This window comes from Sceloporus undulatus, chromosome 1 (genome assembly GCF_019175285.1).
Source record: "Sceloporus undulatus isolate JIND9_A2432 ecotype Alabama chromosome 1, SceUnd_v1.1, whole genome shotgun sequence".
NCBI lineage: Eukaryota > Metazoa > Chordata > Lepidosauria > Squamata > Phrynosomatidae > Sceloporus > Sceloporus undulatus.
The window spans coordinates 372,230,089-372,243,338 of record NC_056522.1 but is presented as its reverse complement, the minus strand read 5'-3'; the positions used below and the strand labels follow the sequence as shown (position 1 = coordinate 372,243,338).

The window sequence follows — 13,250 nt, the reverse complement described above, 5'->3', positions numbered from 1 at the left end:
CTCAAACCACTCGGCCAGGCTGTCTCTCTATGTTCATACCCTCTAACATTTCACAGATGAAGATCAGGATGCATTTGGCCAAACAGCACCAGAGCTTGGACAAGATGGCAAATGTTATTAATGAGGAATAACACACAAGATAGGAGAGCCTGCAGCAGTTTGCTTTAGCCTGAGCCTACTGAGTAGGGCAGGTGCCAGCATGGCTTAATGATTTGAACGTTGGATGATGACTCTGGAGGTCAGGGTTCGATTTCCACTCGGCCATGAATCTCACTGGGTGACCTTGGGCAGGTGCTCTCATCCTCAAGGGAAGGCAATGGCAGACCCCCCCCCCCGAACAAATCTTGCCAAGAAAACCCCATGATAGGGTCACTTTAGGGTCCCCATAAATCAGGAGTGACTTGAAGGCACACAACAACAAACATTCAACTTGATCATCCATGGATTTTCGGTATCCATGGGTGATCTTGGAACCCAATCCCAATTGGTATCAAGAGTCCACTGTACAAAAGAACGGTTATACATGGCATTGTGGGTTTTTTTAAAGTAGATTTTTGTTGCTTAATCTTAAATGGCCAACCGAACAGAGAAAAATGAATAAGGCACTGCGCTTAGAGTGGGAAAATGAAATGCATAGAGGACACGATGGGGGACACCTGGCTTAATGAGAATATGTGTGAAAGGGATCTAGGAGTCCTAGTAGACCACAAGTTGAACATGAGTCAACAGTGCGATGGGGCAGCTAAAAAGGCCAATGCGATTTTAGGCCGCATCAATAGAAGTATAGTGTCTAGATCAATGGAAGTCATAGTGCCACTATATTCTGCTTTGGTCAGACCCCACCTGGAATGTTGTGTCCAGTTCTGGGCGCCACAATTAAAAAAGGACTTTGAGAAACTGGAGCCATGTGTCCAAAGGATACCAAGTATCACAGGGTTTTCTTGGCAGGATTTGTTCACAATTTATTATTATTATTATTATTATTATTATTATTATTATTATTATTATTTCCTCTGAGCCCTGGAATAAAAAGCACAGGCCCTGCCAGGGTTGAGGGTGATGCAGCATGTCTTATGCACCTTCTTTCCCTGAGGCACAGGGTCATTCATTAAGGTTATTATGATTTATTTCTGTTGTTGTTATGTGCCTCTTCAAGTCATTTTTAACTTATGGCAACTCTAAGGCAACCCTATCCTGGGGTTTTCTTGGCAAGATTGGAATGATGATGATGATGATGATGATGATGATGATGATATTATTTTGTCCTCTGAGCCCTGGAATAAAAAGCGGAGGCCCGGCCACAGAAGAGAGCAATGTAACACGTCTTATGCATCGTCTTCCCTTCAGGTGCAGGATCATTCATTAAGGGTATTATTATTGTTGTTGTCATTGTTGTGTATCTACAAGTTGTTTCTGACCTATGGTAGCCCTGAGGCGAAAGGATCATGGGCTTTTCTTAGTCAGAATTTGTTCACAGTTTACTAAGTATTATTATTATTGTCCTGGAATAAAAAGAGAGGGGTTTTCTTGTCAGGAATTGTTCACCGTTTATTGTTTATTATTATTATTATTGTCCTGGAATAAAAATAAAGGTTTTATTGTCAGGATTTGTTCAGTGTTGTTGTTGTTATTGTGTCTCCTCAGCCCTGGAATAAAAAGCAAGGCCCAGCCAGGGAAGAGGGTGATGTAATGTGTCTCTTGCATCTTCTTCAGGTGCAGCTGGGCATTCACTGTTATGTTATTATTATTTGCTGTTGTTCTTGTGTGACTTTCAGGTCGTTTCTGACTCATGGCGGCCCTGAGGCGAAAGCATCGCGGGCTTTTCTTGTCAGGATTTGTTCTCACTTTATTGTTTATTACTATTATCATTATTGCCCTGGACTAGAAGGCGCAGGGCCCGCCAAGGGGCGACGTGACGTCACGACCGCCTGGCCTTAGACCAGCGCCTGCCTCCTCCATTTTCTATCACAAATCGCGCCCACGCTCCTCCTCCTCCCCCCTCAACATCCGGGGCTCCAGTCTCGCGCTGCTGCGCCAGTTGCTGCCGCAGCTGCTACCAGAGAGCGCGAGCCAGGAGAGGGGAGGGAGGAGAGAGAGAGAGATAGCTCGCGCGCTACCGCGCATGCGTGCCTATGTGCGGCCGGCGTTTGGTCGGGAATTAGAAACGCCTAACTTGGCTGTGGATGGGAGGGGGAAGAGTGAAAGAGGGGGGAGGGGAGGAAGATAGGCTGCAGCGCGCATGCGCTTCCGTCAACCTTCCACGAGAGAGAGAGAGAGAGGGTGGGGTAGGGGAGATGAGGCAGAGAGGCTTCAGTGCGCGTGCGCTCACGTCAACCTTCCACTTGAGAGAGAGAGCGCGTTTGTTGGAATACAGCACAGCGCTTACTGCCGGCTTCACTCTGCTCCTCCTCAGCGCGCATGCGCCAAAGTGAACGTTCCATTCGAGAGAACGCGCGCGCGCGCTTGGGATACACTACTATCGGCTTCCTCCTCCTCAGAGCGCGTGCCCTCACGTCAACGTTCGACACCCTGGGGCTGTTGCGCGCGCACGTCCAAGGGAGAGCGCGCGCTTGGAATGCATACAACCCGAACGACGCTTCTGCTCCCTCTCAGCGCGCATGCGCTCACAAAGTTCGACACCCGGTGCGCACATGCCCGAGAGGGAGAGCGCGCGCTTGGAATACATACAGCGCACAGCGCTCCTCACTCGGGAGCGCGCGCGCGCACGTACCTACTTACGTCACTCAGAGGGGGAGGAGGAAAAGAGCGTACGCTTGGAATACGAAGAGAAGGTGCAGCAGCAGTAGTACAGTAATAGCAGCAGTAGCAGAGGCGGCGGGCCCGCGCCCAGGCGTGACGTCATCCCTCCGCGCGCGCGCGTTCTCCAGATCTCGCGGCGGGGCTCTTCTGCGCATGCGCGGGCCTGGCTTTTCTGGCTTCTCGGCCTGCGCCTCGCCTGAGGGAATTGAGCGAAGCGAAGGAAAGGGGCTGCCGAGGGTGGCCTCGGGAGGCTGAAGGGGAGGGCGAGGGGAGGAGGAGGAGGGTCCGGGGCGGAGGGGCGGTCGGCGGGAGAGATGAGCGCTCGGTCCCCGCTGAGGGCCAGCGACGAGAAGGAGAAGCAGCAGCAGCAGCCGTCGCCCTCGTCCTGGTCGCCTTCTCCGAGCGAATGAACTGAGGCTCGGCCGGCGAGGCCCGGTCTGGCCTAGGCTTCGTTCTGCAGCCTCCTCTTCCTCCTCTTTAACAGCGGGGTAAGTGGGCCTTTTGTGGCTTCATCCACACGGGAGAAATAACCCGGTTTGGCAGCGCTTTAACTCTGGCTCAAGGCTATGGAATTCTGGGCCCCACAACAAACTCCAACTCCCAGAATTCCATAGCAGCCGAGCCAGACAAAGCGTTAAAGCGCTGCCAAACCGGCAGTGCTAGGGAATCCTGGGAACTGTAGTGTTTGTGAGACAGACACTTAGCTTTCTCTGATGCCACGACAAACTACAGTTCCCAGAATTCCATAGCACTGAACCAGGGCAGTTAAAGCAGCCGGACCCCAAACAGTACAGCTAAAGACACAGAAATGTGTTACAGTACATAGAAAAACAATCGAGTGGTCCCAATATTAAATGAAGGGGAGGGGGCTAATCTTCCTCCCAGGATCCTCCTCGCTTCGCCGACAGCTGACGTTTTGAGGAGGAGAAGGAGCCGAGTGTGTTGTTGTGGGAATGGGATGCGTCACTGCTTTGCAATTCCTCTCTCTCTCTCTCTCTGTGCTTCTGACTTAAGCCGACCCTAAAGCCAGCCTAGGATAGGCGGGGGTTTTGGGGGGGGGGTCACAATTTCTTAAAGGGAGGCTTGCCATGGCCTTCTCCTGAGGCTGAGAGAGTGTGGCTTGGCCAAGGTCACCCTTGTTTTAAACCTTGGATCCAAAACACACTGCAGAAATACTCCAGTTTGAGACCGCTTTAGCTGCCCTGGCTCAATGCTAGGGAATCCTGGGAACTAGTTTTGTGGCACACTTAGCCTTCTCTGTCAGAGAGAGCTCTGGTGCCAGAATAAACTACAATTCCCAGGGTTCCCTAGCACTTAGCTAGGGCAGTTAAGACGGTCTCAAACTGGGTTATTTCCGCAGTGTGTTTTGGACCCTGGTCTCCAGAGTCATAGTCCAATGCTCAAACCAAGACACCTTTGAACTCCCCCCCTCTCCCCCCGCTTTGCTTGGCATAAAAACATTTTGATTGTTCGTTGTGCGTGTTTTCATTCTCTCTCTGGCTTTGCTTTGCGAACAAAGATATGTATATTCATATTTTAACATTTGGTAAGGAAAGCCTCCTTCTTTTGCCTCCTCAGGTTCCAAGCACCCTCCTTGCATTTCTCTTTCCTTCCAGGACAGAAAGGTTTGGGGGGAGGAGGAAGGGGATGATGGGCCTCCAAGTCTCAGTTCCCCTCCCCCCAAGCAACTCTGAGTCTCCCCTCCCCTTTAAGGACCACTGGGGTACGTCCATACACTGTCACAGTAGCTGTGTCTAACCTCAGCAGGAGATATATATATATAATCAGTCTATTCAGTGATTCCCAAACTTTGGTCCTCCAGGTGTTTTGGACTACAGCTCCCAGAGTTCCTGGCAAGGTGGCTGGGGCTTCTGGGAATTGAATTCCAATCCCCTTTATCAATGATCCCCAAACTTTGGCTTTCCAAGTGTTTTGGACTCTAGCTCCCATAATTCATAGCAAGTTGGCTGGGGCTTCTGGGAGATGAATTCCCAAACACCTGGAGGATGAAAGTTTGGTCTATGTCATCAGGGCTCTGGACACACTAACCAGCCCAAAGGCCTCTGCCCCAAGGAGCTTACACAAGGCGGAAACCTCAAGGAGAGGAAGTGGGTTCCCAGGGGAGCAGTGGAAGAATAGGTCTCCAGTTTATTTCTTTCTTTCATGTGCTTATTTCAAAGATTGATATCCCGCCTTTCTCCCACAATGGGAGCCAGTTCCTGGTGGTGGGTTTCTTATCCCTTCCCCTCTTTCTCCTTAGGGATGAGAGGGAGGGGAGAGGGGTGAATGCTTTAGAAGGCCTTACATGGACAGTTTTAGTGCTGCTAAGCCAAAGGCAAGGTGCCTTTTTCTCCCTCAAAAGTGTGAGAACATGGTTTAAAAACACACACAGTCTCATACTAAGTGGTGGTTTGCAAATCTCATAGGTGTGCTACTAAAACCTTTGCTTGCAGGAAAAATCCTTTTGCCTTCAGCAGAACTTTCCAGTGAAGCGTAGGATACAGATGCTTTGAGCGTCTTCTGTATATGGAAGGAGTTACTAAATGGGCTTGCACCTCCGTGTTTGAGACTTGATTTCTTGGCGCTCATTGTTTGTGTCAACTCAATCTGGTGGTGATGTAGGATGATGTCTCTTTCTTTCCCCGGAGGGATGGCGGTGGTGGGCGCGGGGGCTCCTTGCCTGCCAGGATTTATTAATTATGGTTATGAGCACACATTCTATTCCTGCTGCGGAGCATTCTCCTATCATTCATGGAGAACCATTAATAAAAGCAGCTATTTATAAAGCACCCCACCCTGCTGCACAATCCATTTTGCTAGGTATATACTTTCAAATGTGCAATATTTATAAAGCAGTCTGCCTTACTGATTGCCTTCCTACGCACAGCAGCGGCTGCTGCGACTGAGAGAGAGAAAAAAGGTGTGGGAAAGGGAAATGAATCAAAACAAAAAAAGGTTATGTAAATGTGCTGCCTCTTGTGGCATTTTGCATAGCTGAAGTGGGGTGTGAGACAGCTATTTCTGAGGGCTGCACCACTGCCCTTGGAAATAGAAAAGTTAATTAGGTGTATTTTTTCCCACAGCTTGCAAAGTGCACTTGTATAATACAGGGATTGTGTGGTTGTTTATGGTGCATATTTTTGTTAAGGGTTTTTATCTGTTGCATGCTAAAAAGAATTCCAGATTCTTCACTGAGAAAAGAATAATTCTGCAGACTGTCAATTATGTAACTCAAGCAGATTTAACATATTTGTTTTATTTTGTGTTTGTTGCTTGTGGTAGTTGTGGAGAGAGGTAAAATGTTATATATAATGCTGGACCTCTGGCCTCTGGAAATTATAAGGAGCCTTCTTATTTCCCGATTTCATTAGACACTATGCACACAATGTCGAAGGGCCTTAACTGGTTGAAATTTGTTTTTACAAATATGTATGAAATAAAAGCTGTGATTGCCTTAATGCTGAGCTTCAGCTCAGTATGCTCATCATCATTATCATCATCATCACCATCATTATTAATTTCATTTTGTGCTGTCTTTGTCCCCAAAAAGGACCCATGTTATCTCATGAGATAATAAAACCCCACCCTTTTGTATTTCTACATTGTGTTTACAGAGTATGCATGCCTCTAGTGCTGATAGTTTCAAATGGGTTTCTATAATGTGGGATAACAGGATGAGTTTTGAAAGCAGTTTTGGGCCTATGACAGCAGCAAGCTGCAGTGTTATTTGGATGTAATTATTGTCTTGCGGATGAGGGACTGCTTCTGAGTTTAAATGATAGAATTGCATCTGTATTGAGGAACTGATCTGTAATTTTTTTTAATGACTTTGTTGTCAAAGAAGGTATCTTGGCACATGGTGAACAGCATGTATCATATTCTAGTCTTCAGGAGAGTGACATTTCCTTCCTATGTTTGTGACTTATCAGCAGATCAGTTCTAAATTTTTCTTCTGCAAAGTTATTTTTGCTATAGAAGTAGCAATCTGAATATGGCCCAGCAATTTTTTATTCAGTTTGCAGTCAGGTTACTTCATTGTCCGCTTTGGTAAAGGTAAAGAGTACTCTAACCTTGGTTGCCCAGAGCCCTGAAGGAAGAAGGAATCAAGAGAACCAGTCAGTTGTCTTTCCCCGCTCTTAATAAAGCTGTAAATAGGGAAGTTGGAAGCCCGATCTGGAAAAAAAATGGTGAATATGTGGATTTAGTGTAGCCAGGTAATCTTCTTCTGGGACTCTGTTTTCTTTCAAGAGCCAGATGGGTGGAATATTTATACATATGGATGACAGCTCAAGACTAATTCTAAACATGGCAAAATAGTTTTAGAGCTGACTCTCATCAGACTGCTTTCCACACTCTGGAACCAGACTTACTGCCTTTAATGTAGGATCCCATGAAGCAGACTTTGCGTCTTCCATTTTAAAACTCTTGTGCTTCTCTCACCATATTAAGAAATTATCTGGCAGTCAGATCCTGTTGATTTTTCCCTAGTATAATTTGAGGATTGGGGTGCTAAATGAGAAATACTTTCATGAAGAGCATTTCACATTCTTTATTGATATTACTTGATATTCACTGGGGTCTGGTCCAAAACACACTGCAGAAATAATCCAATTTGAGACTGCTTTAACTGCCCTGGTTCAGTGCTAGGTAATCCTGGGAATTGTAGTTTATTGTGGCACCAGAGCTCTTTGACAGAGAAAGCTAAATGTCTCACAAAACTACATTTCCCAGGATTCCCTAGCATTGAGCCAGGGCAGTTAAAGCAGTCTCAAACCGGATTATTTCTGCAGTGTGTTTTGGGCCTCTATAAAGCAGGAGGATGTTTCCATTTTGTAGTTGAACTGAGTTAAAGAGCTAGTGCCTTCATTGAAGGCCCGAGAGGTACTCTGGACTCAGTTTTCTCACCACAGTGACCAATTTTAGCTATAGTTTTCAATGGTTGTTAGAACTTTGTCCTCATTTATCCTATCAGTCATCATTTCAGATGAACTAACATTTTAGAATCCATTCACCTGCTTATAACTATGTTGCGTTTAAAATGTCTAGGTGGTCTTGTTAGTCTGTTGCAACAAAACAAAGACCTGTAGCGATTTACAAGCCAACAGCAGGTCCAGTTAGCTATTTGCTTAGAGTAGAGGGCTTGGCCCAAGTCAGTAGCAATTGCAGTCTGCTCTTAACTGCTCTGTCATTATTCATACTGGAATACTACAAAAATATATAGTCGGCTCTCTACATTTGTGGCTTTGACTTTTGCAGATTTGATTATTTGTGGTTTTGCTTAATATGTTCTCTCTAGGAATCTCTAAGTCCTCCAGCAAAAATCTGCTGGAAGTTTACTATTGCAACACTTCTCTGGGCGTTTGTAGGTCTTCCAGCAGGATTCTGTGATCAACTTCTGGCAGATGTTGACCATAGAAGTGCACTGGAGGACCTGGAAATTCCTAGAGAGGTGTTTCCTTAGTTTTTTTATTTGTGGTTTTTCCACCTTCATGGGGATCCTTCACCTCTAACACCAGCAAATGCGGAGAGACCATTGTATGTGAAGTAGAATTCAAAGAGATAGCAATGTGAGTCTGGAAAACCAATATGCAAAAGTATCTATTAGCACTTTTTAGACTAACTTAAAGAAAGAAGCTGGTAGCATGAGCTTTTATACACTGGAGCTTGCTTCCTCAGATGCATGTAGTAGAGGGGAAAATCCAGTGTAAGAACTATATAGCAGTCTGTGAGAATGTCCATAGGAATACAGAACTTTGTTAGTGTGGAGATGAGGGGACAAGTTCAGTTTTAACAGTGGTCTTTAGAGGACAAGGCAGGAGGAAGGATGTTGCCTAAAGCCAATGTGATCAAACAGATTATGTGTAAAGTGAGCTTTATGAGGCAAAGTCTTATATGTTACAGAACATATAACTTATACAGTTGGCCTTCCTCATCCTAAGGACTGGAGTGCAGCTTTGGTGCAGCTTCTGACCTCTTAAGATCTGTGTGTCATTTAAACAGAATACCTCCAAAGTGACTTGAAGCAGCTTTATTTTGGCCTGTCTGTTCGGGCCCTTAGAAATATCAGCTTTAAACATAAACATCTGTATTAACATGTGTAGTGTTCTGGATTAGATGCCATACCAGGATTGGGGAGATCCACTGTCGGATCTTCCTTCCAAAACTTATTTGGTGACCAGAGACAAGTTACTGGCCACACTGATGTAACGCTAAACCATGGAATGAGCCTAGCATCTTCTTGCTCCCACCTCTTTCCACACTGCTTGGAAAAGAAGTTCAGAAGCATTTGCTTTCCTTAAATTCAGCTACTGTAATTGTTCTTCGCTTATTTTGGTCTAATGGGAACTCTGGCTAATTGCAAAACAAGCCACCTTCATACCACAAGTTACAGAAAGGCTGCCTGAAATGAAACACAAGTTACAGAAAGGCTGACTGAAACTATGATCCCTGATTTGTACAAGTGAAAGCAATACCCTCAAAACCCTTCCATCAGCCTTTTCTGGCTAATTCTGTCATTTGCATTCTGTCATAAGAGATTATGGAAATTGCATTCCAAAAACAGCTTGAGGGCCACAGTTACCTGTGGCACTGCAACATGAACTCTTTGGGAGTGGATATAAATAATAATGCTTTAGAAAAAACATATGGGGAGATTGTTATTGTTGTGCGCCTTCAAGTCATTTCCAACTTACAGGGACCCTAAGGCAAACCTATCATAGAGTTTTCTTGGCAAGTTTCTTCAGAGGGGGGTTGTAATTGCCATCCTCTGAGGCTGACAGAATGTGACTTTTCCAAGGTCACTCAGTGGGCTTCCATGGGTGATGGAACCCTGGTTTTCTAGTGTCCTAGTACAATGACCAAACCATTACCTGCTTTTACATGAAATGTGCACCCCACAGTTCTGCAAGCCTGAAGTGCAAGGATTCCTCAGTTTAGTTTCCATCTATACAAACATAGTCTTGACTTCATAGAATACTTGACTGAAGTGAAATAGATGGTCATTTGTGTAAAGTCCATCTCTAAAGTGTAGTAGAATCATAGAGTTGTTAGAGACCCCAAGGGCCATCCACTCCAACCCCCTCCTGCCATGCAGGAAGGACTCCCAACAAGTGGCCATCTGGTCTCTGTTTAAAAACCACCAAAGAAGGAGCCTCCATTATACTCCATTATATTCCACTGTCGAACAGCTCTTACCATCAGTTCTTCCTAATGTTTAGGTTTCTTGTAGTCTGAACAGTAGTTATTATTAAACATGATGCTTTAGTTCATAGTTTGTTATTTCTTTTTTAAAAACTCAAGGAAGTTCTCTTAAAATTATCCATACTGATCCCAGGTAGTATGTCTGTAAGCTAAATTTCAGCTGCCAAGTACTGAGACATTTAACCAAAGTTTAATTAAAAATTAATATTGAACAGTCTAAATTTGGAGTACAGCAATAGATTTTGGATGGAATGGTCTGGGCAAATGGTGCTCTGTTTTGTATAGTTTCTTTCTAACCTGTCTGGGTTTAGAATCAGACATACAGTTAACATGGTGTACTGACACCAAAAACATTCAGAGGATTCAACTGTATGAAAACACTTCCATTCCAGATGGTTCCACAGGGAGAAACATGCTTATATTGCTTCTCTTATTAAAATGGATAGAGCTTTAAATACTTAATTTTGGTTGTTGTTGTTGGTAACTGCCCTTGAGTTATCCCCAACTCATGGTGAGCCTGTGGATGAGACATTTCCAAGCCCCCCTGTCCTCCACTGCCTTGCTTAAGTCTTGTAGGTACATTCCTATGAACTTACAAGATGTTCTCTGATTCAGTCTATCCACTCGATGTGTAGTTTACTTCCCTTTCAACTGCCCTCCACCTTCCCTAGCATTACCATGAGCCCTTTGTACATGCGGGGGATCCATTCCAGACCCCCTCCCCAGCATATGGGAAAAACTGTGAGACCTCAAGTTTTGTTGATTTCAGTGGCGCTGTGCTCCTGTGTGTGCTGCTGCACAGGCACTGTTTTTCCCCTGGGCTTGCCATCCCTGTGAGCTCAAGTTTGCATACAGCAAGCCTGCTGTGTTGTCTTTTCTAATCAGTTTTGCTTTCTCCTGCTGTGACCAAAGTACGGTAGCCTTAATTTGGTCGTCTTGGCTTCCAGAGAAATTTCTGACTTTTTCTCCTCAAGAACCCACTTGTTTGTCATTTTTTCTGTCTCTGGCATCCTTAGCACTCTTCTCCAGCACCATATTTCAGAAGAGTTAATTTTCCTCTTGCCTGCTTTCTTCATTGTCCAGCTCTTGCATATGTACATGGTGATGGGGAATAAAATAGATTGAACAATTCTAACTTTAATGCTCAGGTGAATTACTTTAGAGTCTCGTCTAGTTCTTTCAGAGCTGCCCTTCCCACTCCTAGTCTTCTTCTGATTTCTTGACTGCAGTCTCCATTCTGGTCAGTGTTTGATCCAAGGGAATTCTTTAACTGTTTTGATTTCGTCATTGTCTAGGTTGAATTTATGTAGTTCCTCTGTGGTCATTATTATTATTTTCCTTATGTTCAGCATTAAACCTACCTTTGCACTTTCTTTTTTTAACCTTCTTTAGTACTTGTTCCACATCTAAGATGTTTTCTGCTAGTAGTATGGTGTCATTTACATAATAATAATAATAATAATAATAATTTTTATTTGTATACCGCTTTTCCTCCAGATCAAAGCGGTTCACAACATACAAGCTACATGTCACAAAGCAATACAATACATCAACAGTGACATGAGCGATCTCATACAATTAAACAAAAATCCTCTCTCCCCCTGAAGATGGTGGTCGGAAGCAGGGCTCTTTTCTTCTTTCAGGCAAGGCCTGTTGTTGCTGGCCTGCCTCTCTCCCCCTGAAGATGGTGGTCGGAAGGAGGGCGCTTTTCTTCTTCCAGGCGAGGCCTGTTGTTGCTGGCCTGCCTCTCTCCCCCTGAAGATGGTGGTCGGAAGGAGGGCTCTTTTCTTCTTCCAGGCGAGGCCTGTTGTTGCTGGCCTGCCTCTCTCCCCCTCAAGATGGTGGTTGGAAGGAACTATCTTAGATAGCTGATGTTCCTTCCTCCAGTCTTCATTCCTCCATGTGAGTCTAAACCTGCTCTTCTTATGATAGTCCCTGCATATAATAATAATAATAATAATAATAATAATAATAATAATAATAATAATATTTATTTATATACCGCCCTATGGCAAACCAATCCGGGCGGTTGACAACAGTAAAATATAAAATATAACAATTAAAAACACTTTATCCCTCCCCCCCTTAAGACAATATTAAACAGTATAGCATATTAAAAACACAACATCAAGCATAAAAACAGCAATTAAAACCCTGATATCCCTCTGTTGATCCTCGACCATCATACACGTTGAACAAATAAGGTGATAGGATGCAGCCTTGCCGGACCCTTTTTCCAGTTGGAAGCCATTCTGTTTCTCTATATTCTGTACTAACAGTAGCTTCTTGTCCTAAGTACACATTTCTCAACAGTATTAACAGATATGTTGGCATCTCCAACTCTTTAAATACCGTCCATAGTTTTGCTTCGGTCCCTAGCACCTCTTCTTTTCCTGTCTGTGTAAATTCAATTGGAATATCATCTGTTCCTGGTGATTTATTTTTCCCAATTTCTCTTATTGCAAATGCAATGTTGTGTGTGTTAATTTGGATGTAGAACAGTGATTGCTGATTAAGTAACACAGCCAGAGGTCCACCAATTGGTCCTCCCCTTCTGGTGTGATTGTAAGCCCTCTGCCTTCTCTCAAGCTGCAGTGAGGAATTATCCCTATGATCTCTGCTTAGCTGTGTGCCACTTTAGAATTCTGAATGTTGACAGGCTGCGTTTGATAAAGATGACTGACACAACTTTGCCAACCAATCTCCATACTCTGGTAATTTTAAGTAAACTTACTTGTTGTCAATAAGTGTTGCATTCCAGGCTGTGCTTTTATTTGTGCAGATTGCTTTGTTATTACTGTTGTTTTCAAAAGTGCTAGAGCTGTGAGCCTCTGTTTTCAAACATGTATTCCACTGAATGAGTTTAGGATTGAAGTGTGAATTGGTTCTAATCCAGTTTAATTGGTTTATTGTTAGATTCTAGGGCGTTGTAATGTTGCATGAGTGTTTTTAAACAAATAAAATGGGTTTAAAATTAGATTAGTTTTTTACACTGCATTTAAAGTGGAACATCTAATTTGCAGAAAAGTGGACAGAATTCATATTTCTTATGTATGTCAGTCAGACATGGTCAACTGATGCAGTACTTAATGGCTGCCTGGATCAGAAATCAAGACAATGATGCAAAGATAGAACTGTGTTAAGATTTATATTATTCATTTTGGTATTATATAAAGTACAAGTAATTATCCATATGTCATGTTGATTGTAGAGATTATAAGTAATCTATACATATATTATGTTGATTATGGAAGTACTCTAAGTTAACTGAATAAGGGAGAGCAGAAAGT

The 13,250-nt window shown here is 44.0% G+C and overlaps 1 protein-coding gene across 3 annotated transcripts in view; it reads left to right on the top strand.

Moving 5' to 3' along the window:
* Nucleotides 1–3,003: 3,003 nt before the first annotated feature.
* Nucleotides 3,004–13,250, top strand: part of PPM1A (protein phosphatase, Mg2+/Mn2+ dependent 1A) — a 45,605-nt gene continuing 35,358 nt past the window's right edge. For 2 of the 3 annotated variants that reach the window (XM_042453292.1, XM_042453299.1), the window contains exon 1: nt 3,006–3,248. The gene's annotated coding sequence lies outside the window, so the exon portion shown is untranslated. Of the gene's footprint in view, nt 3,249–13,250 lie in introns of all 3 variants that reach the window. The other variant, XM_042453308.1, reaches the window with a different exon arrangement.